The 23,607-nt window shown below is 42.5% G+C and overlaps 1 non-coding gene across 4 annotated transcripts; it reads right to left on the minus strand.

The window, feature by feature from the left end:
• Nucleotides 1-6,582: 6,582 nt before the first annotated feature.
• LOC112982155 (uncharacterized) lies at nt 6,583-23,392 on the minus strand. 4 transcript variants are annotated; one of them, XR_010387269.1, is made up of 4 exons: nt 23,325-23,392; nt 21,454-21,601; nt 16,035-16,133; nt 6,583-6,846 (listed from the first exon to the last, which is right to left on the minus strand). It is a non-coding gene; the product is annotated as an uncharacterized LOC112982155 (transcript). The 4 variants fall into 4 exon arrangements; XR_010387271.1 differs by lacking the exon at nt 21,454-21,601 and having other exon boundaries at nt 23,325-23,385; XR_010387268.1 differs by lacking the exon at nt 23,325-23,392 and having other exon boundaries at nt 21,454-23,215.
• Nucleotides 23,393-23,607: the final 215 nt, after the last annotated feature.

Consider the following 23,607-nt stretch of genomic DNA (forward strand, 5'->3'; position numbering starts at 1 on the left):
GTATAGAGTATTATACGCACCTTATACAGTAGAACATTTTGCCTAAAAAAATTTGTGGGCAATAATATTTATTTCAGATCAACTGAAATAAAATGCTTCATTTTTAATAACTCAACCAAATAATTTTAATGTTATTCTTTAAAAATATGTATTGAGAAAACTACAATTTTCCAATGAAAATTTTTGAAGCTTCTGTTTGTAAAAAAAAAAACCCATGAGATTGTATTTTAAAAGATAGATTTTGTTTGTTTTTACTTTTCCAACCGAATCTGTTCACAAAAGCTAATGTTCATAAAAGTTAATTGTACTAAAGCTGCATCTGTTGGTGAGTGCGTTATCTGTGGAAATTCACCCATTTTGCTGCTGTCCTTTAGGAACAGCAGGTGAATTTAAACGGAGCAAAGGAGCCCAGCCCAAATTAGTGAAAGCTCACAGCGATCTTAGACATGCTGATAGCCACCTGCTGGGATTTTCAGACTTATAGTGGGTGCTCTAAAATGCTGAAAACACCCAAAGAAGCGAAAAACAGCTCATGCCATGTAAAGCCTTGACCTCACTGTGCAGGGCAGCGAACATCTGTAACTGGTGCCCTTTCTCGCTTGTCTGCATGACGATTATCAGTGCTGACACGCCGGAACGTGCTCCACACTGATGCGCTTACCTGGCCTTGAGAGCAAATGTGCAGGAGGCTAATGCTGCTTTTATCTCCAAAGCACAGAGTGGGAACAGCAGTACGTAGGTCTTCCCGTTGCATCAGCAAAAAATGTGTCTGGTGTAGCCCCAGTCTGGGACAACACCTCAGACAGTTTGGACCACCCCACATGTGAGAACTGGCTCTGAAGCCAGTGCAGCTGGTAGAAGGTGGGCCAGGAACGGAAGAGATTTTAAAGCAGCTTTAACTACTTCTATGCTCTGTGTGGTACCTGGTGTAATAAAGGCATTATGTGGAAAAAGGACACAGCCAGGGTTTCCTTACACGCTAACCTCCCAGGAGAGTGTTACAGAGCCATGAGTTTTGTAGAGCCATGACCTGACAGTGGGGCTGTGACTGCAGGTGAGTCCCACTTGCACGTCAGGCTGGCTGGGATCACGTGGTTCATTTAGTGTAAAGCAGTTTGAAGGCTGCTCTAACTTTGCTGAAGATGCTGGCTCAGTGCAGAGCAAACCTGTTTCTCAAAGAAAAACAGCATCTTCAGGCTACTTTTGCCCCTGGAATTTGGGCCATGTAATCCTCTGCCGTAGCCACGGAGTGGGGCCGTTGTCTCTGAGAGCGTTTGAGGGGCTGCAGACTTGAAAAGGCCATTCAGTTCGGGAAGCAGCTGGGCTATAATTCACAATGTTTCCTTAGACAACCGTAACAGATGCAGCAAAAACACTCCAGTCAAGAAAAATAGGAGGTATATAGACCTCATAAATAACCTTCCCACGCAGATGCCTTTTCCAGTAATCTCACTGAAAAAAAGATTCTGAAAGAAAAAAGCTCACATATAGCAGAGTACGATGCTTCATGGGAGTTTGGTCTCACCAAGAGTACCCGTGGATTAGACAGTGAAAGAGGAGGGAGAAGCGATTACAGAAGTGATCACACAAGCTTCAACAGGTACTCTTTGATGAAATACTTGTAAATGGAACATATTTGTTGAACTAAAGCAAAATATCTTTTCTGTGTGATCCAGAAGTTCCTTCTGTTGTTTTCCTATCCCTGCTGTATTGGAATTTTTCTTTGTAGAGATTTCCGGGTACACTTTGCAACTATCTAAGGCCATGCAGTCTTGGAGTCATATATTACTGAAGCTAATGGCAGCTCTGTTGTGATCAGATGGTTCTCCACTACAACAGTAACTTAGTTAAAGGGGGAAAAAAAAAAAAAAAAGGCCCAGGGCAAAAACCTGCTGTGAAATGTGAACCTCACTGCACAGAAGGGCAGTGGAAAAGCTGGTTTGGACAGTGTTAGGCTGTGGGCAGGAGGAACAGACTGTGAAGCAACATAGCAGCTCTCCAATAACACGTTATTTAACAAATCACCTCCCAGTAGAGATGTGGTTTTCTTAGCTCCAGAGATAAGAAACCACATCAGAGGAGACAGCAAGTGAGAGCCTACCAAGGTTCTGCACTGACATAAAATTGGATGACCAAACTGTTACTTCATAGGCCTATCATCTCTGTGTGTAAATGACTCCATACAATCAAAATCTTCCAGTTCACAGGAGACTTTTAACTTTCAGCTGAAATATATCAGCAAAAAGATAGTATTTGCTGTGGGAAGCAGATAATTGCTATGAAAATGTGTCATTAATTGAAAAGAGTTTCAAAGAAAAATTTTCAGCTGGTCCAGCTCTGAATTTTTATTGTAATTCAGAGATAAATTTGGTAGGAAATATGCCTCAGTAAGATTTAGGAAGATGTGATCTGCAAAGACATCATGTACCATTTTACCCCATCTCCCTCTGCGTCTCTACTTGCTCGGGCCGCTTGGGGTTAGGTTCACCAGTTGGAGACATAGAAGTGAATTCAGATTCGCCTGTTGGAACCACAGAAATGAATTTAGACACCAAACCCATACACACTGATGTTCATGAAGTCACCTGCAAAAATTATTCCCTATAATAAGCTTTCAGGACATTGTCTAGTTTGCTGAGAGGTCTATACGACCAGCTAAAAGTAATGGGTCACATTTTAAAGTCACTGGTGGGGTAGCTAGAGAGAATTTCAGGAACTGGTCCAATAGTAATTTTTCCTTCAGAGTTACAAAGCCATACTCTCATTTTCCCAGGAGTTTATCAAAATTACTGCTTGGCCCTCTGGGTACTATCTTTCTGGCAGCACAACAGAGGAGATCCACTGCTTTTTGGATAGTATTACGATTCCTAGTGTTCCCTCCAAGATAGAGAGAAAAGGGTATCACCCTTGGATATGCTCATCAAATGTAAAGTCGTGCACTGACTTTCACCTTTACTGTATTTCCCTGCTGTTTGGGATATATGTAACTATGTGTGTGTCTAAGATTACCTCAGGCTGGGTAACCAGGGCTACACCAACCACGATTCAGAAGCAGATTTTGTGCAGATTATCTGCAGGTGGCACATTAGACATAGCAAATTAATTAAAATTAATTTCATTCCTACTCTGCTAAGAAAATACATGTTATTTGTAGACCTCACTGAGAAGTTTACACCAAAACTTTATTTTTCCAAGTATTCAGGATACCACAAACCTGTGCATGTGTGTGTGACAGGAAGAGAGAGAGAGGCAGAAAACACAGAAATTTGATGAATATGAAGAATTTAATTTGGTTTTCATTTTGCCATAGTGGAAAATCCCTGAAACACTAACTCAAGTTAACTCAAGCTCAGATAAGGTAGGATTACTAGTGCTTAGTAATCCTAGAAAATGTTGTGGTGCCTTTTGCCTGTGGTTTCTCCTGAGGCTATGCTGTTGGATTCAACTTGTTCCTACTCAGATCTGACCTGGGAAGAACAGGTGTAACTCAGCTGAAATCATGATGACTGTATATAGTCCCATATGTCACTGCAGAGTGGAGGTAATATTGTAATAGTATCTAGTAAACTATAAAGCAAAATCAATTGTGTGGTTTCAGTCACCTTTGCTACTTCATACACACTGAAAAATAATTTTTGCCCTTGTGAAGTTTGACAAAAGCTGGCTGAACGGCAATGGCTTTTCAGCAGTCTGTATTTAATATTAAAGATCTGCACATCAATAAGCTTAAACAAGTAATAGGAAACATCACATCCCTGGGAATAAATACTCATCTCAAACTGTGCTCTCATCTCTGTTTTGGATTCATTTCCCACATTTGCAGCAATAGAAGCAAAGAATTTATAATCTCATAGGTAAGAGAAGATAGCAGAAAAGTTGCTCTATCTTGATTTCAAGTTCATTTATTTTTATTTACAAGTCAACACACAAATACATTTTGTTACAGATTCATGATTTTAAACAGCTTTCAAAAAGCAAGTAATGTTTCCTGATGCCTTTTAAACAGTTTGCTGTTTTTTCAAGGCCTGTCATCAATTACCAGTGAAAAATGACTGAACATATTACAGGAAAAATTTGTCTAGATGAATAAAATATTCAAGAGACGAAATATATTCATAAAGACAGTTTGGCTCAGAGATCCTATAGGCTTAAGTTCTTTATCAGTTAGCAAGTACTTTCACCTTTGTAAGGAGCTAATCAACATCAAAATCCATCATTGCTTATCATGCTATAGGTTCACTTTTAAAAGTTGAAAACACCAACTCCAGCGTAATCTGTATGTTTTTTGGCACTGAATAGCTGTGTTTCTAATGATTGTATTTACACTAGACTTTTAAAACTCTTCTATTAAAGACTGTATAGTTAATGGCAGAACGCATCCTGCTGATAAACAAATCGATATCTCGGAGGGACGGTGTTTGTAAAAATCTGGCTGGGAAGTCTTCTGCAGACAGGTTGGCTGTATTGACTATGGCCTTAACTCTTTTTGACTTTCCTTCATTGACTATCCTTAACCCTTAAGGCTGCTGGGCAAATAACACAGCGCGTGATTCTCCCACATGCCAGCTTCTGCTGGGCAATGAGAGGAGTTGCTACGTCCCTGGAAGAGTTTTGCATGGGCAGCAGCAGTTGGTAAGGAGACCAGTCACACACTTTTCTCTTGCAGAGACCTTATCATCACTCAGCACTACGAGTGCTGCTATGCCAGCAACAGAAACAGCAGTAACATTTCCATACTCTTCCCCTGGGCTCCCAAGTGACTTGGATGCTGCCAATATAGAAAAATTCGCAGAGACTTGAGTGGAAGCAGGACCGGGCTCTGCTCACGTACTGCCATAAGGATAACATGGAATAACACAGCACAGCATGGGACTGCAATCTGCAAGCCTGGTAGATCACACTTTGCATTCTGAATCATATCTTTGACCATTTGATTTTAATTGATTCACACATTTAATTTTAATTAATTCACAGCTGACCACAGGATCTTGTACACAATACTGCTAGGTATTTTACAGCAGAAATTGAGTGCTGGGTTACATTTTGGGTAGGGGGAGTCATAAGCCAGGCTATGGCATAGCAAGGGGCAGTGGAATGTGCAGGGTCATCCGTTCCTCACGCCAGCGTCTCTGGCCTCTCCTGAGGCTGGTGTGGGAGAAGGGCAGAGCCACTGGCCTTTTTCCTTCCCGCCTCTTCCTACCCTCTGCAGATGCAGTTTGCACCTCTGGAGTGTGAAAGGACGGATCTGCCTGGCCGTTATGCAGATCCTCGTGTCCCCCCTCCACCCCAGCGTGCATCTGTGAAATTACAGAGTGTAGTCTGGCCCAGGAAGTCCTCACCAGAGCGAATAATTTCTGACCCTCCTGGGCCTACTTACATGCGTATAAACATCTTGTGCCTAGAAGAATGGACAGTTATAGGAACTATACAGTATATAGTTACTAGCTATGGTGATAGCAGGCAGATCTCCTAAAAGAAATCATCTTTTTGTATCGATATTCATTAAGAACAAGCTACAGCATCAGTGAAGGACGAAAAGGAGTTGTGTGATATTTATGATTCAGTGGCAAAAAACCACCTCCTCGGAGAAACAAGTCATTAGGCAAATTATATGCAATGTGGTCCAAAAATATCTCTATACATTTAGCAGTGAGCATAGTTATTGTAGCTGCTTTACTAAATTAACCAAAAATTTCAGAGATTCAAAAACTGAAATACAGAGACTTTATACAGAAAGATGTGGTAGTACAAATAAACAAAAGTAATATTCTTCAGGAAATATGTTTTCATTTTGTTTTATAAAAATCAATAAATACAGAAAATAATAATGAAAATTAAAAAAGAAACAACACCAATAACTTTAAATTGTCCCAGGACTCAATTTATAATTTAAGCTGATTTTGTGATACTTCTGCAATATGAGTTTCATCAAGAAGTCCTTCTCTAATTGAAAAAGAAAAAATAAAAGAAGTCAGCTTTACTACGGAAACACAACCAGAAAAGGGGTCACAACGACAGCAGAAAAATGACACATCCAGTTAGAACCATATTACAGTTTGGCAGGAATACTCTTAATGAACACACTAAATGTGTAAGAAAAAGACAGCATCACAATTACAGGCATAAAACGATGATTGAGTGTCATATTCCTTTTTGCAGAATGGAAAGTAACGTTAGTAAAAGGGGAAATGAAGGCTAAAAAGGGAAATAAAAAGATAAGGAAACTTTAAAAGTCACCTCTTTGTAATAGTCTTCTAAGGCAAATGTTGCATGCACTACCTCCCCACAAAGCTAGAAAAAGTCGCTCCATTCCCTGTGTCTTCCCTTTCATTTATTTTCATGAAGAAAGGTTTGACAAAGTGGATCGTTGGGAAGAAATACTACAGACTTCTAAATTAGTGAAAGAACTTCCAGCATCACTGTTATATTCTGGGTAAGAGGAACTGGAAGAAATTATGTTTTTCAGCCTCTGAAGTGCAATGATCAATAGCAAAAGGAGAAAAGCTAAGAGACTAAGGAATATAGAAACATATACGTAGACATTGGATAAACGGTCAGATGTTGAATCCACTGAAGTTGATAGGGATGTAGGATACAGCTCCAGAAATGTCCCATTTTCCATGTTTCCTACAAATCCAGATGAAGGGTCAGGTTCTGACATTTTTGGTTTTGTGTTTTTAAAATCACCACAGATCTTGGATTCAAAGGCAGTTTTAGCAGCATAACAAAGGGTTTATTTTAGACAAACATTTTTCCATCACAATGAAGAGATGACAAGGCAGCCAGTGATCAAATTTATCCTTTACTGCTCAAGCCCAGGGTAATGTAAGATTGTATCCTTCAGAACTGGAAAAAAAAAAAAAAAAAGTAAGATTAATTTACTAATAGATAATGTGATTTAATTGTGCACCTGAGACAACCCAATTCTTAACAGTTACAAATTATTATTCCTTAGCATTAAGCTGTAATTTGTAAAGCATTAGCTAACTACTATCTTTATAGCTCTGTTTGCCAAAAAAAGAGAATTTCTGCTGATCAATGAATTTAAACTGACTCTTCCCCACCATGAGTTGTTTAACTGAGAACATCCCAATCTAAATATCTTTGCACTTTGTGCAGGACAAAAGTATAGGAATCCAAATTTGTCTGGTGGATGAAAGGCAGTCAAAGAATGAGAAAATGCCTTTCAAGACTTCAACTTGTCATCCTAGGGCAAGGCCGTTTAACAGCAGGACGGATGGTAAATCCACCACCCTTAGCCACTATTCCATACCATCTTGCCCAAGATAACCAGAACCAGAAAATCCACCAGAACTGATTTCTTACTGTATACTTATAAAATAGAAAATCCACCAGAACTGATTTCTTACTGTATACTTATAAAACGGATCAAATAATTTCAAAGATTAAAATATGTCTTGCTCTAATACTATCTCAGTGCCAGGCACATTTCAGTGAAAAGTTGCCACCTCTGTCACCCACAAGCAAAATCCCAAGGAAACAGGCAGCTCTTGCCGCTCAGCAAGTGTGAAAGGACTTTCTAAGGGCAGTGAGTGCTGAAGGGGAAGAGAGCACAGCTCTGGAAAAGCTTTGCCTCCAGCCACTTTGTGTTTAAACAGGGCAGTGCTGGTGCTGGCAAAGGTCAGAGTAGAATAGGATGCGAAGATCATTGTACACTACATTGTTTTTTTAAAGCACTGTAGCCAATCCCCAAGTGCAGACTGGAAGCGTAAGAGAAGGCTCAGTGATAAGGGTGTGCTTGTAAAAAGCTAACATTTTCTGCATATGTTATCCACGTACTATCTTTCTATCCATCCATCCATATTCAGCCTCTCATTACACATACTCTGATATTGCACAGAAAGGCAGTGAGCTTTCCTCCCTTCTACGAAGACACTATCCATGAAGAACTCAGTTCCCAGTGACCTTGCTTTAGGCCTCTTCCTGTGGTCTCAGTTCAGTATCTGTAAATCACAGTTCCTGGGCTTTGCAGAGCACTTCTCATGAACTCCACTTCACAGAAGATAGGGAGAAGGATTTTGCCTTGCTGACATTTGTCTTTTATAGGTTTACAGTTGTTCTATAGGTTAACCATTGTATATTTCCATTGTGTTAGTGGATGTTCTACAGTCAAATGGAGATAGCAATTTTTTTAGGGTTTTTTTGAGATTTTTAGAGACCTTAAGCCTCTGTTTTGCCCCATTCTGCAAGAGCATTTTGCCCCATTCTGCAAGAGCACATAAGAAAGACGGAAAAAAGAACATAAGTTGGTCCATCCATTATTATGGCCTTCAGAAGAATTTTTAGCAGAACTGCAAGAGCTGAAAGATGCTGAAGTCTAATGTTGTCCCCAGTGCTAGGTTTCCTACAGAGAACCATGAAAACCTGGAAGCCCTTGCTAGACCCAAGTGATCCAAAAGACATAGACTCAAAAGGTGGTGCAGCACTCCTTTTCTTCTACTTCCCTGGAGGCGCTGTGCCTCATCCAGTCTGAAGTCTCCTCATACATGTCCAGTTCACAATTCATCAGACCTGAATAGGGAAATACGGATTTTTGATGCGATGTCCTTGGCAAACTTCATCTCTACAGTCTTAGATGGTAAAAAAGACTCCAGTGCAGAAAAAAACTTGTTATCCCTTTGAAATAATTTGTTCCTGAATTAACTAGTTCTTATCACAGATTCCAAGTGCCATTGTAGACGATATTGCAGTCTTCAGTACAGCCTCTTCTATTTCATTGCTGATATTCTTAGGGTTAATTAAATTCTTCCAGTCTCACTCACAATGAGCACCATCTTGCTCTTTGGACAATCCCACTGATTTTCATTGTGGCAGAGAGAGCAAACACTGCCAGTATGAGCCAAAGAGACAGAATCAGGCCCTCCAAATAACAACGTGATCATCTGCAAGTCTCTCCTTTTGTGCGTCACACAACTGCTGAAGCATCTCCCTGTGTTTCCATGAAAATGTTCCAACACTCTTCCCTGCAACGCTCTGCCTCACAATTTTTCCGTTAAACATACTACTACTGCTAAATTGGCAAAGTACCTTTTTCTTCAAGAGGCTGACACTTTTTGACACTAGCTGTGACCAAAAAGGACCTAATCTCAACTAATGATCCTTAAGAAGGGTAAGATACTGTTTAGCTGGTGCTGTTTCTTCTGTCAGAACATGGAAGCCTTGGGGGACACTCATTAAAAATGCTAAGAAGTTTGCTTCGCAATCACTGAAATTATTTGCATAGAGTCACCCACCATACTTTTGCACTTTAAATTAAATTTAGGATGTTATGCTATAAGCCATAAAAACCCTAAGTGCCTGAATAACAAGGACTACATTAAGTGGTAGGCATAATCCTACATTTTTAAGCCCTAATTTGTTTTCTGTAGTGCAGAGCTACATCTTCACTACTACATAAAACGGGACAAGGCTATTCTTTGGTCTCAAGAACAACATGCAAGGCACATTCTCCATCAGGATGGCTAAACTCCCTTTTATCCTCAAGGACAGGGTGGCCACATCACAGCTGCCTTTAGGAATGAATGATGGCCAATCCTAACCTTAACCTAATTCTAATCTTAGGCTAACCCTAATCCGAACCTAATGACTAGGCATTGCTTGGTGACCACTAGCTGGCCAAAACCATACCAGGAAGCATGATAATAATTCAAAAGGAGAGCTGGTGAAAGGCCAATGGTCTGGCTTGTATTAATATGCTAGTATATACGTGTCCATAATATTTGGAAGGACAAAAAGCTGTATTCTGGATATTGTTTTATTGCACAGCTTTTGATAGTCTTAATCAAGCATCCCAGGAGTACAAACGTACTCAGGAGTACAAAACTGCATCTGCAAATATCAGATACAAGTATTCTGACCCTTGTAGTATAAAAGTACCGATGCATAAAATATACTAAACCAAAATCATTTTATAACCCTAATATTATTTACCCCTCAAGAAACAGCATTTATTGTACACTGTTAAATGAGTCACAACAGACTGAACAGAGAGAAATCATTATGAGATTATATTCCTTTTGAACTATCTTTAATTTAGTGATCCAGAATTAACTAATGGAACAATATGTGTTCATTTCATGTTCTGGAAGTAGTTAAGTGTCTTATAGCTAATTTATCCTTTTTAAAAGATAGGCTTTGATATCAAAGATGTTTATGCTTGATTACTCATCATAATGAAAAGCAGATCCATTATTAATTGAGTTTCTCTACAATAACTTAAGGAATTAATTCACATAAATTCTTTAACATGGCAGAAGTTAAAAGATGTTAAAATTCTTCACAAACTCGAAATCTGCTATGTTCTACCTTTACTATTAAGAATTTTGGCCCCAGTACAAGGAAGAACTTTGGCATAGGACTTTCTTTGAAGTTAGTGCAAAATTTATGGTTGTAAACAGGACTAATCTGGAGCTTAAAGTTAAGCAGAGATGTAAGTGCTTGCTAGATCAGAGCTTTTATAGGTCTTACTATGTTAATTGGGCTATTTTTAAATTGCATATATTGTAGCAAGATCAGAGACACTGTAAACTCTGATTCCAAATGACTATGGCCCAGATCCTACTTGCCTCACTCTGAGTAGCAATGAGATATGTGATTGAGCATTATCATAAAATGTAACTTCAGCTCGAATAACTGTTTGGGTATTATTTTAGGAATAATAATAATAAAAAAGCTTGTTGTTTCAATCACACATTTAAAAAGTATGGACCTAAAATGTAAGGTCATACTTCATCTAAAGGATTTTTACAAACCATCTGTATCCTGTTGAAGTTAACAGCAAAACCATATGGAATGAGCATATCCAGTCCTAACATCTGAATAGTACTGATAGGAAAGGTACAAAACATGTACAAAAATAAAATGAATCCTATCCAGATCCCTGTTGAAGTTCCCTGGTGCTACTCCAGCATTTGCAAAAAAGCTGGAAAACAGCCAGACATACTCAGCTAGTGAGTTTGTCTGGTAGTGTAGCATGAAGGGTGGAAAAGCACTCCTGGATGGGGAAATGTAGCAAGGCGGCCCTAGGACTGCATGAACCTCTGCCTGGAGGCAGATGAGACTTCCCAGGCCTTGATAAGGGGCTCCACAAGCAGATCTGGTGAGTGCACTGCAGCCACTGGTTCGAATCAAGTCCCTGCTTCTTCTGAGACAAGAGGTAAATGGCATAGCCATTTGACCGCTCTTTTGCGGTCTAACCCTCCCAAAGGAATAACCCCCAATAAATCCATGTGTCAACTTCTTCTTTCTTGGGAATAGGTTTTGTGTGTTACCAAAAACTAAATAGAACATCAAAAACATCAAAACATCGAACCCAAACATTGTCCCAGTAAAATCATTGGGAATTTTGTCACTGACTTCAAAATATTATGACAAAATTGAAATTGACTGAGTGTAATAAACTCCTAGTCTTTTTGAGAAAGAACCCTAAACTGATCAAAGACTTCAGAGCTAAGGAACCAAAGTTTTCAAATTCTTTATTGGTCTTGGCCTTTCTGTTTTCTCTGGTTGGAAAGTTGTTTTGGTTTAAGGTAAAGTGCGAACCTAAAGTGCAACCGTTATTCCTGAATAACTAGAGATGAAGAGGATCTCTTACTCTGACTCTTATTCTGCTTTTGTTTTGTCTAGCTTCCTAAATAACCAGTCCTGAAAACTCCTTATACAGGAGAACTGTACACTGGAGAACTCATACTTTTGTGATGCTGCTAGATCCAGACTACCTTCTCAGAGGCAACTACATAATCCCAGGACGGGGACATGCAGCTTGAAGAGACTTCTTGAGTTGAGTCCATCCCCACTGCTATGGTAAGTACCGAGTCATGTGTTCCCTCTCATACACTTCCTGAGTTCTCACTCTGTTTCACCAGTTGAAAAGTTGTTACACAACCTTGCTGCTCTGATGGGCAAACAGGTTAGTTTTATAGATTTACTAATTTCGGCAGTCAGCTCAGCAAAACTACTCAGAGGATCACGAAGGGACAGACTCTACTTCCACTCTCTGCTGATTTTAGACACAAAAGAGAGCAAAACCTTATTCCATTACTTTAGACCCCAGACATGACAGCCAGCACACACGGTGTCTTTTTACACGCTCACCTTTTTGAACAGAACCACTATTGAAGTATTATTCTCCAGATATGTATTGTTCCTCCATTCATTTCCTTTCTATAAGTCATTTTTCACAGGTGAGAATAACTCCTCTTATTCCAAGGACAGGACTATATGACAGGCACTATACGCAGGCTCGGTTGGAGCTGTCATCTTTTCTTTTATCCCCTGATAAGTGGGAGGTAGGCAAACTGGCCTCCACTGAAAGCAGGGCAAACTGGGGAGGTGAGGGATTAAGCAATTCATCACTATGTAAGGACTAAAACCCCGCAAAGTCTGGCTTGCCATGAGCTATCATGTCTGGGTAGCTATGCCAAAACTGTCAACTGTTTGCACCTTTCCCTTGATGGCACCACTCATAAAGCCTATTTCTTCAGAAAACTGAAATGTGTTCAGGAGTGGAGGCTTCATCAATTATTATATGCCCTGGGCACCAAAATATATGTAACATATGTAATTTAATGTTGAGCATCACTGAAACAGAAGCTGTCTCCCAGTTCAGTCTAATGTGAATTTTAAATGAGACTGCAGCACTCTCCAAGATGGCACGCAGTAAACAGAGAGCTTTTTCAGATAGTCACAGTGTCATAAATCCCTTACAATCCAGTTGCCTGTATTGTATTTCTCTGCATATTTTGATGTAACAACTCTGTTTCTCCAGACTCAGTGCAATATAATTTCATGGAACATACTCACAACTGCTGAAGCTCTAGAAATTGAGAAACAGGGAACAAAGATAAGTCTAGTAGATTCATTTTCTTTAGAATTTATCAGACATTGATAAGCACTCTGTTTTTTGGTTCTTCCTGGCTTTTTGTGATGACAAGCTGAGAAATATTTCGGCTATTTCAAAGGCTTCAAAGTATGTATCAGAGAGTAGACTGACATCAAAGAAAATCACTGTTTCTGTTCTAGATAAACTAATATTTTTGTTACAATCTCCCAGCAACTCTTTCTTTACAGGTAAAAGGCATTCCAAAAAGTCCTTTTCTTATTGTAAACATGTCCTAACAGAAGAGAGCCTAATTTGCATTTACAATAGTTACAACAGTGAGGTCCCTCTGTCACTTCAGACACCAATAGGCTGTTAGTGCTATCTGCCTTCCTTCCCTAATAACTTAAACCCCTCTTGGCTGATTTCAGCCAAATGTAAATAGAAAGGCAGAGGGTGAATGTCTCAAAGAGATAAGGTTTCTTCAATCTTCCTGAAAATGGATGGCTCCATAGAGGACAGGGAGTCCCTCCATGACCCAAGTGACGGACAGGCTGAGAAGCTTGCCCCATGTTAGATGTCCAGGGATCCCAGAAGAATAACCCTCTTTATTATTATCTCTGTACACCATACTCCTTCCACAGCTGCAGCACCTGCCCTTGCTCGTACGCGTTGCTCCTCGCTCGGTCAGCAACATAAATGTCTGGGGCAGCACAGGGCGTGCGGGTGGGATCACACAACCATGGGACACAGGCAATAGGTCAAACGTTTGAGGCCAATCCCGCAGTGATTTGGCTGATCTTGTAACTATTTGTGCTACTGAACAGGGCACCCCACAGAAAACGTTGTCTTCATAAGCTCCTGAGTGCCTAATGGATGCTCAAGTATTCAGGCTCTAGAAACACACAACTGTCCACAAGGTTACCCCCATGCTATCAAATACGGCCCTGGCAAAGTCATTGCAGAAGGCTGGAGTCTCTAGGTTTGATTATGTCAAAACAACTTAATCTATCTAGAGATGGTGCTCCCTCCTGCCCTCACCCTGTCAAAAGAACGGTACTACTTTGGGAGTTACTACTCCTTTGGGAGTACTTTGGTACTACTAATTGGGAACAAGCATATGCAGCTCTGTACTGGGGGACTCAGAGATGAGGGTTGGTGAAGCACACCCACACTAGCTATCACACCTTGGGAGGCAGGGGGAAGCAGAGAAGACTTTGCATAGTGCTTTGCACAGAGCTGAAATCCCAGGGGGCTCCTCTTTGCCTGGCAGGGAGGAAGCCAGAGAGGCAGCTGCTCACTTCTGCCGTCAGTGCTTGGGCAGCACTAGCACTTCATCTCACAAGTCCTCCCAGTAGCCTCATACCGATGCTGACGTACAGGAGACAATCGAAATCTTCTTGTTTCCATTCATTTCTGCTTTCTTCCAGAAACTGTTGTTCTGCATCAACCATGCAAAGTCTGTCCTGTGAATGTCCTTACCGTGCTACTGATACCGGAGGCTATCACTACTATTTGATAGGCTCTGGTATCAGTAGCACGGTAAGGACATTCACAGGACAGACTTTCTACAGTCGATGTGGAACGACACACCCACAAAGGGTGACTTGGGACCATCCTCCTGATGGCAAGGGATCTTGGTGATCAGCAAATGGCACTCGAGATTACCAGCCAATAATCTGGCCAGGAAAGAGCTAGAAAAGGGAGATTAGTTGCAAGCCAAGTACTTTGGATCTGTGCAGCAACTGCTTCCTCGGTATTAGCCAGGCAGCTCTTTGTTTAGAATAGGAGATGAGAAGCAGAGGACATTCATTAGAGCTGACACTGATTATCTCTATTAAAGGACTCACAAGCATATTCTCTGCTCTTTTTTGCCCTTTTGGAAATTTAAGCCAGGAGTGAGTAGATAATGATATCATCCCCTCATGACCTGAAAAAAGCTCCACTCCTTTGTTCAGCATCAGAACAGAAAGAACAGGAGAATAATTGTGCAGATTCCCAGAAGAGAACCCAAGCGACAGTGTAATGCCAGTTCCAGGATGAAACCTCTTGATCACTTAAGGTTCCCCCCACCAGTGCTGTTATCATAACAATTACTTCCAAAAGCTGGCAGCAAGTTTTCATTACATCTGTTAAAAAGATTAAGGGTTCTTACGATCTTTGCTAATTTCATATATGTTCGAAGGCCGGCAAGTTTCCAGTTTAATTCTTCCATCTTCCTCACCCCCACCTTCATTTTCTACATTTGTTTCCTTTAGTATACAGACTATATTATCACATATCATCTTTCCAACTAACATTACACAAAAGCATTTAATGCCATTAAAGTCCTTTTACATGTTCATACCGGAAGATTGAATGAACTGTACATACTGGGAACCCTTCAGCCTTGAAAGGCAATTCACTCTAAACTGGAAAAATGTAGCAGTTTAACATCATGCAACTAAATTAGACAGTAGCTCTGGACAGAAGAGAATTTGGCACAATTTTATGCAGTTGAAAATGCAGAATGATTAGGTAAGTGTAGAGTGATTAGGTAGGAAAGGCAAAGAATGATTGCTCGCTTGGAGTTTAACAAGAATATGATCCTTAATACTTCTTATTCTTGCATGAATGCCTTTGGCAATTGAATGGCCAGAAGTAATTAGGATACCTTTCCCCCCCCCCCCCCCCCCCCCCATATAGATGGACCCTCCAGGAACACAGAATCCCTTTACCACTCTGCCTGAGAACCAAGGTCACTTACCTACTCACTCAATAAAAAAGTGCACACAAGGAAAAGGAAAAACTATTTCCTGCCACAAGCAAAGTCTGCCTTTTAATTTATGATCTAATTTCATTTTTTATTACGATCTAATATGATTACAATTTATGACTTTTAAAATCTAACAAGACAAGTGCCCAGATGGCTTTGTTGCAGGTTAAAATCAAGTTATATTTTGTTTGGTGTTTTGTGTGAGAAAAGGAAACTTTCAGAGCCGTACACATACTTAGCCTAATTCAAATAGGCTCAAATGCATCTGTCATTTACACGAAAATGATCTGCACTCTATACAGTTATTTACATCAGTGTAAAGCAAATATATCCTGACCTGGGATCAGACCCAGAAACTGTCAGTTGAATCTGTTCCTTAAAAGTTAGAGAAAAGCAAGGAAAAAAAAAAAAAGAAAAAGGAAAAAGGAATAAAATACTTACAAGCAGGAAGATGTAGAGCTGCAAGTCAAACACCCATTGCCCAGGCTGTAGTTTGTTATCACATCCAGATCTGAAGGGACAGCAAGCAGAGAAAAGCCTCTAAAAAAAGCAAATCCAAGCCAAAGACTTTAGCAATGACTAGATTAATAAAGAAGAAATACAGAAGTGCTGAATTTCTATGGTTTTCAGTGCCAGAGATTTCAGTGAAAGGCAAATTGAATGGAATCCCGGTGTGTTATTTATTTCTGCTAGCCACATCCTTCTACAGTCCAGTTACAGCACCACATCTATAACGAAAAAATCATGCTTTTCTCTTGATCTCTGCTTAACAACTATGCCTTTATAATACCCGTCTCCTCTTCTTTTACAAAGTGCTCCAGGACCTTGACAGCCTGCTGTCCTCCGGCACTGCTTTAAGCATTGGAGAAGTATATCTATATTCTAGTTCATTTCACATTATCACCTAAAGACTCCTGCCAGGAATCAGGTCTTTCAGGATTAAGCACTGTTATATATTTATTCTCTTTACCTCAGACAATCTGCAGTTTAAATTCACTTACCTGAAATCCCCAAACTGAATACAGTATATGCACAAGGATAGCAAGCAGATTTTTGTGGGCTAAATTCATCAAATACCTAAAGTAAGAATTCAGCCACCACACTGTCTTTAATAAAACAAATTCAATTGATTGAAAATGAAGAACAACCCCAGACAATGCAGACTGAAACAAAAGTAAGGCCACTTTCAGAAAGATCCTCCCCTCCAGGAAAAAAAAATAAAAAGATGCTCACACAATCATTATACCTCTCCAAGCGCTACCCTTTCAGCACATTTGGTTTGATCTGCATTAGAGAAACCGTTCTCTGGGGATGAATGTTAATGCATTGTTATGGTGCTTACATCCCTTCTATCACTGAATCACTTACGGTTTAAGACCGTCCAAGTTCAATAAAGAAAATTATCTAGCACAGCTGTTAAAGTCAACACTGGTGAAACCCAAATGTTTTGATTACATTAACTATTCTCATGTTCCCCCGAAAACAGCCACATGGGGCCCCGATGACCTCGCCGCTCGGCAGGACAGGTCTGCGGCTGCAGCTAAGCCCCTGAGATGGCTTCCCCGGGGCCGGAGCCAGTGCGCTGGGTGTGAGCGAGGGCCGTGCACCACATCGCCTTGGCCAAGTTACACAGCCAGACGCGCAGAGCGGAGGCAGGCAGTGCTCCTGGGGATGGAGGCGGGATGCAGCGGCTCCCCATATCCCTTTTCTCTGGAAAATCTGTGTCGTGTAACACAGAGCTGAATCTTATCGCTCGCGGTTTTGGCTGCTCACAGCAAAGGACCTTTGCCTTCCCGTTGTTTCTTTCAGAATGGCTCTCTACAGGGAGAAAGTGTGAATTTCTGCAACTGGAACTTTAGCTTCAGATATAACATATAAATGATTGTTCTTTTCTCTCTCTCTTCTGTCTCTGCAGGATCATCTTTAGTATAACTGCCCCACAAACCCTGAGCACTGCTCTTGCCCATCTAGCCCTTCATTCAACACAATGTCACAGTCCCTGACAAGGCTAAGGGAACAGAGTCCATGAAATCTTGAGCTAATTAAACAGGCCAGATCTGCTGTGCAAAACATAACTCATCCTCAAGGCTCTTTAAATGTGTGCATTCATATTCAAATGGAAAGTGTACGCAGTGAGATGGAGAGGTCTGAGCTTTTAACTACCTTTGTAGAACACAAAAATACTTAGACACAGAAATATTTAGAAGATCGAGAAGCGTATATATAGGAGACCCCTTCGCATACGCAGTTGTATCACGTGGTCCGTCTTCATTCTTACCCCATCTGATACCTGCACAGCTATTCTCACAGGTCTTGGTTATGACACTAGCCCACAATCAAGGGTTTTGCTGACCATGCTCTAATGCCACAAAATTCAGCCTGAGCAAACCTGCCTGTATTCATTCCCATCGCCAGTGAGATATGGGAGGGAGTAGGGGACTATCTGTTCCCCCGTCTCAGGATGTGAATGGGGTAAAGGGTCTCATCACTGTACATCTGGGACCACAAATGGGGCTTTCCCTGTTTCTGACCCACACAAGACTGTAAGTCTGAATCCCACCCAAAGGAAATACACTTGCCAGGGAAATTAATCTCCTTCCTGTGTAAGTCTGCTAAAAATATTTATTTCCCATTTTTGTTGAAAATATCCTGTGAAAAACTTAAGGTTACTAAAAAAAATAGAGAAATTCAAAACCCCACTCTTAAGTCTGGTTTACCATAGCAAACAGCCATATTTGATTACTTGGTGTCCAGTCCCAGCTTTATTCCCTCACTAACTTTTATACCTACTGGCCACTTTCAGCCAAATTCTACCCCAGGCAGAAATCTCAAAGATGGTCAAGTGCCTCAAGTTCAATGACAGAAGATGATCAACGAGGAGAGACTAAGGTTCAACCAGTCACCCAACTGTTTTGGATCTTGACAGTTGGCTTCTGCAGTCAAACACAGTAGCTAAGATGTCACCACCAAAATAATGTGAGGGAGCAGACTACCGGTGCCCGGGGAGATGGCAGACTGGAAAGGAATTTCTCTGCAAAGTTAGCCCAAAAAGAGAAGGATACCCTGCAGGGTATCAGGCCTTCTTAATTTCAGTGTTTATACAATGACTTTTTGTTTGCTTTATTGCGACCCCAAATTGAAAAGGTTTTTTTTTAACAGAAAATTTAGTATAGGGTGGTGTTGCTGCTTATCTAAAAGATGCATATTTTCACAAGAGAAAAAAAAAGGAGTGTGAAAGAACAATTTTCAGTTAAAATCCAATTTTCTCAGTGAAACGAGCATCTGAAAATATTGCAGTTGATTCCGTCTTGCCATTTCTTTTTGTGATTGTGTCACTCAGTTTCTGCTACCCCTCCTTGCAGAGGTACCAATCAGCTCTGTGGAGGATCCCCCTGACTTTGAGAAGAATCATGGGAGAAGATGCCACCCAGCACGTGTGTGGGTGATGCAGTTAACCTCAGAACAAACAAACGTTAAATCAGTTTTGCTGGCTTGTGCCTGACTCCTACCATGGGCTCCCGATGACTATGCTTCGCATTTTGCACGCGCAAACCAGGGCTGGGCTGCGCTGCGCGTCTGGGGGCTCTGCCCGGCGCAGCCCAGCCCTGATCCCGGTCTGCCTTCTCATGGGCCAGTGCACCACCTCGGCCCTACTTATTTGGGACAAAACCAGCCAGATAAAATAGCAAGTCCCAGGGCAAGTAGTCCTTATTATCAGGCCTTGCTTTTGTCCTACATATGTGGCTGTCCTTTATCTCGCTTCACTTGTGATGCTTGGACCCTCAGGCTTGCTGTCCCTCCAGGTGAAGTTTCTGAAGGAAAAAAAGCCCTCAAAAGCATCAGGCACTATCTCCTTTATCTACCAGGAATACAGACTTAGGGCTAAATGTGGATATCTTCAAAAGTGAAGGGATTTAAGGCCTCCAAGAGCCCAGCTGGGGCTGTGGCACAGAGTTCTCCCCGATGCCAGACGAGGTGGTTGCACGCACGAGCACAGCCAAGAGCCTCCATCTCTTGTGCTCCCTGGGGCCACAACCACCCTGCTGTGGCCTCATCTTCTCAGCAGGCTTTGGGAGCCCTGACTTTAATAAGGGGCTCTGCTGAACAATAAATGGCCCTTGACTTTGCTGGTCAGTTTAGTCATTAGTCCTCAACTAACGAAGTTGTGACCTGGTAACTGGAGCCCAGAGGAGTCAGAAAACATTTTCCTATGGTAAAATTAGTTGACACACTGGCTTCGATATATTTTATTAAAAAAAAAAAAAAAAGAGTATATGGCCCAAACCCTAAAATGTCCAGCAGATTTCATTTTAATCTCCTTAAAATCCTGGCGCAATATAAAGCTAGGACAGAAATCTGTACAGTTTAGTCAATGGAAACCTCTGTTAATACATAATTTTGTTTCAGAAATTATTCTCCCTAAAAAAGCAGATTCAGTACCAACTACGTACTGTGGTTGCAAATTTAAATGTCAGGGGAATTTTAGTCACAGATGCGGTATCACAGTAACTTTGCTCGGTGTAACTCCGCTTCCCGATTCAGGCGCCTCAGCCTGCTTTACTGGGAGACATAAGGAAAGGGCCTTTTCCTTAGATTCTCTTTTTTCCCTCAATGAAATATCAGAAAAGCATCTCCATCCTGACACCATTCCTTATTTTATTAATGCAGGCTGTCTGCCCTCCCTTGACAAAGAGACTGTGGCTGGCATTATCACACCTATATGTGTGTACACAATATTATACACTTCCACTGTTTCCAAAATAGTATGTAATAATATACACAAAGTTACAATACTATTGCAAAGAGAGTGGCGGTGAACCATGCTGTCATGTGAAAGCATAAGGGGGCAGGGTTGCACCTGAAATGCCAAAAAGAGCAAGTAAGGAAAATCAGCTCTAGTCACAGGCTACAGAAGGAGAGCTTCTGCTGGTAACTGCTACAGTTGTTCGTTCTGCATTGCCTTCTGGGTGTCCTAGCCTTAGAGGACACCACCGTGCTCAGATGCAGAACCGCACTAACTCCAGTGGCAGGGGATGTAGGGCAGCGTGGGCGAGGGCTCGTCTCAGCATCTTACGAGACGGCCACCAAAGGCATCGCAGGAAAAGCGAACGCGCTGGGATGTATCAAGGAAACAAATGAGGTCATGGCTGAGGCACCTACACAGGGCTACGTGACAGTGCAAGGCAAAGCCCAGGGAAGACAGCTTGAGGGAGACAGCTGTTGAGCACATGGGATGATCAAAGCCCACAGGGTACGTCTTGAAGGAAAAGGGGAAGTGGTATGTCACGTTGGGGAGATTGCTGAAGACATGAAGTGCCTGATGCAGTGGAGAAGGGGGAACAGTCGAAGGACCGACAAAGAGGGGAGATGTAGTCACTAAAAAGTGGATTTTTGCAGCAGCACTATGGATCAACTATGCCATAGCAGGATTTTCTCTGTGCAAGCCAGGAAAATGAGGGGGCTGCAGTCATGAAGACACAAGGAGAGTGCTTGCAAGGCAGCATTAGAGGAAGAGGTGAAAATTTCCTGAGATTTTAGCATATAAATTCCAAGTCCCAAACCCACCAGAAACGTCAGATTTTCCAGTATCATCTAGATGTACTCTGCAGTTGAGCTAATTCCTCTTTTCTCTCCTGCATGGATAAGGTGTCAGGATGAAAACTACATTCTTTCCTGCCTCTGCTGGAGAATCTTACAGAATATAATTTATTATTTGCACTGCACCAATAAGACCCAATTACGAACCAAGACATTTGGCAGATACAAGCTATCCTAGACAACCTTTTACATCTGAAAAGATTAACAACATTCAAGTGGCAATAACTTTCTAAGCCAAGTATATTCGTATGTTTATACTCACCTGCTTGGTGATAGTACTAGAGCAGACTTGGATACTGGAACAGCCCAGGATCCCATCCCCACCAGTTCAAGATCCTACAGCATTTCTCCTGACGACTGCGATGCACACATACTGGGTACAGCAAGCAGCAGCCGGCAGGCAGGCAAGCCTGCACATACAGAGCAGAGAGGAAAGACTGGGAAACATGAAGGAGGGAGGTGGGGGTGATATGCCTGCCTCTTCCCCCACCCCAGGTCATGAGCACAACCCAGCCCAGGAAAGAGGTGGGGAAGGCAGGCAGCCGCTACCCAGCCACCACCAACAGCCACCATCCCTAATGGGGACAAGCCCTTCAAGACAGGAGAAGAAGAGATCGTGAAGAGACAGAGAAGAGACTGTGGCGGTTTCAGGCCCTCCTTCATTTCTGTCTGTTCAGGCGTGGAGGACTAAGAGCAGGGTTGAAATGCAAAAAAGCAAAAGCAAAAAAGCAAAAGCAAAGGAACTAGACATCCACCTTCAAGCCAGATCCCTTATCAGAATAAAACTGCCAGCACCTTGCACATTCTGCATGTTCCAGATTTTACACATTTCTTTTATTCATCTTTCTCTCACTGTGCTACAATTACTTCAGAATTGTATTTAATAATATTTGCTATGCATTCCTAATTTTCTTTGCTTATATAATGTCAAACAATTTGGCAATTGCTTAGCCTTTTACCATTATTTTCATAATCACCCTCCCACTGCTGTTGTGCATTTGCAAGGGCTGGGAGAATTTGCTTTCCTTGCTTTCTGTACCAAACTTCATTACCTCTACAAAGATGATATTGTAACAGCCTGGAGCTTTTAGCTAGAGATAAAGTGTCTGGAAAGGGCAAATTTCTGTGCATCCATCCTGTTTTATTTTTTCCTCATTGTCGTGTCTAAGCTCAGTACTACTCCCGGTACATAGGATAGGTATTTTATAAATTATTTGCAGTGGAAGCAACTCCTTTCCTGTCATCTTGCCATGAACAATGTGAAATGGCACATGGGTGGCAATATGCTCTGCACTATCAAACTCCCGTTCTGCAGCATCTCTTTCGGAGAGGGAAAACAGCCTGCGCCTGACTTCTCTCAGCATCCCTCCCTCCGACCAGCCGCGCTGTCACAGATGCTGTCCCTGTGCTCTTCAAGAGCGCGCCCTGCTCTGCCTCAAGCAAACGCAGTTTCTCCAAAATGAGGAAGCGTTCAATTCAAGCACTTTGATAATCCAAGAAGTCAACAAGGACAACAGTGGATTCTTTCCAAAATACGTTTGGGATCAATCAAACACAGGCCTAAGGCATACCTACATTAAATGCACGTGAAAACCAAATGCCCTTGATAACAGTACACGAAAGGCGAAACACTCAAAAGACTCTGGCAGGGCAGTGGCAGAAGGTGCATCTCCGTGCAGCACGGAGACACGGTGACACCAGCTTCTAAAACCCGCTTAGACACCTGCTTTACCGCTGGCAACACTCCGGCCAGCGTGGGACCAACGAGGCAGACCTGGTGCTCAGCAGCTTCAGGGACAGAGCGAATAGTTCATAGCGGACCGGCTCATCCATCGGCCGTAGCCAGCAAGGGCCGGAGTCGCACCGAGGGCGCGAGCAGAGCGCACCGGGGCGCAGGGAGGGCAAACCCCCTCGGTGCTCGGGGCACGCTTTGCCGGCGGGCGCGTGGGAATTACACCCGAAGTGCAAATCTCCAGATAAGTAAATAAATAAAGAGGCAAACGAAGAATGCAAAAGCCAGACACCAAGGAGCCCTGCGCGGAGAGGAGCAGATCCCGCCAAACTCCTCCGCCTCGCCCCCGCCCGCCGCGGGCACCTTCCCCCCGCCCGGCCCCGCGCCGCGCCCGCACCTACCGCCGCCGCCGCCGCCTCTGCGCCGGCCGCCGCCGCCGCGCGGGCCCGGCAGGGAGGGAGCACCGCCCCCGGCCCGCCCCGCCCCGGCCCGGCCCGGCCCGCCGCCGTCCGCACGAGCGGCAGCGGGGCGGTGGGCGGCGCCGCGGAGCGGGGGGAGCCGCCGGTGCCCGCTCCGTGCGGGGCTCGCCCCGCCAAAGCGGGTGAAGCCCCCGCCCCGTCTTAGTGATGTGCGGAGGATGAAAACCACCCGCGTTTATGGGGCACGGGACGAGCCCCCGTGGAC

Source organism: Dromaius novaehollandiae, chromosome 1 (genome assembly GCF_036370855.1).
Source record: "Dromaius novaehollandiae isolate bDroNov1 chromosome 1, bDroNov1.hap1, whole genome shotgun sequence".
Taxonomy (NCBI): Eukaryota; Metazoa; Chordata; class Aves; order Casuariiformes; family Dromaiidae; genus Dromaius; species Dromaius novaehollandiae.